This window comes from Galeopterus variegatus, unplaced genomic scaffold (genome assembly GCF_000696425.1).
Source record: "Galeopterus variegatus unplaced genomic scaffold, G_variegatus-3.0.2 Scaffold2917, whole genome shotgun sequence".
NCBI lineage: Eukaryota > Metazoa > Chordata > Mammalia > Dermoptera > Cynocephalidae > Galeopterus > Galeopterus variegatus.
The window spans coordinates 73,769-74,883 of NW_007729028.1; the positions used below are offsets into that span (position 1 = coordinate 73,769).

At 57.0% G+C, this 1,115-nt stretch overlaps 1 protein-coding gene across 1 annotated transcript in view; it reads right to left on the reverse strand.

The window, feature by feature from the left end:
* The window catches only part of ZKSCAN1 (zinc finger with KRAB and SCAN domains 1), a 23,343-nt gene extending 22,843 nt beyond the window's left edge, over window positions 1–500 (reverse strand). Inside the window, exon 1 of the mRNA XM_008583449.1 lies at window positions 373–500. The gene's annotated coding sequence lies outside the window, so the exon portion shown is untranslated. The remainder of the gene's footprint in view (window positions 1–372) is intronic.
* Between the last annotated feature and the right edge of the window lie 615 nt (window positions 501–1,115).

Sequence of the window (1,115 nt, forward strand, 5' to 3'; positions counted from 1 at the left end):
ACAAAAATCAGACAAGGGTCGGTTCGCTCACGACCCTGTTCTCAGAAACGTCAAACGACGATGACGACACTGTGGGCTAGGGGCCCGGAAGGGGCCCGCGGACGGTTTCTCCACAGGTCCCCGAGCACCTCCGGCCACTGCAACCCTCGCCCCCTCCCTGCTTGGACCTGGGGGTGGGGCGTGAACGAGTCCCCGGGAGACGGCGCTTCTTATGGCCGGGTCTGGGGAGAGGGCAGGGGTATGGACTCTCTTCGCAGTGCGCCGGGACCGCCTGGAGGGGAGTCCCCGGGGTCTCAAGCTGTAGAGCCCACCCTCACGCACACACCCGTGCGGCCTCGCCCGCCCTCCCCACAGGCCGGCCCCAAGTCTCACCGTGAGCCCTGGGGGCGGCCTGGGGGCGCTGGGCGAGACAGGGGAGCTGACTCTGGGGCTCAGGCCGGCCAAAGGGCACCGCACACGGACCTAGGCCCTCCCGACGCCTCGACACAGACACAATGAGTCACAAAGGCCGGAAATGTGTCAGCGCCTCGCCTTCCGGTACCGTGCTGCACTTCCGGTTCCTCTCTAGGAACTCAGGAGGACTATGCATCTCGGTTCCCGAATGCGGGGACCTGGCCCCCTGCCCCTTAGGTGGTCAAACCTCCAGCTTTGAGGCTCCTTCCATTGGCTTGTCCGGGACGGATCAGAGGGGGTTTCTGTTTGTTTCCTTGATGCAAACAGACTCTCCAGCACAGATACCAGACCTTATGAGAATTCTATTTCTCCTGTCTTTTCCATCTCGGTCAGTCCTTGTAATTACAGTTGTTATCAAACAATAACAATACTTAGTAATTGTATGTCTGTGGCAGAGGAGCTGAAACAAGGGTGCAGACAGAGGAAGATCAAAGTGAAGCCAGGGGTTTCTCAAAGCTGCCATGGTAGCTTCTCTCGGGGCCTTGGATGTATGCCAGTAGAGTGGGTGGTATTTTCAAATACCTGGCCTGTGGACAAATCGCATCTTTCCACAAACAAGCTAGGTATAAGGTTCCGTGTTTTGCTAATGTGGTATATTCTACTATAGCAGTTTAAAAGGAGTTTTCAGAGTAATAACACTTTTGCCTTCAGGGAGCTTTCAC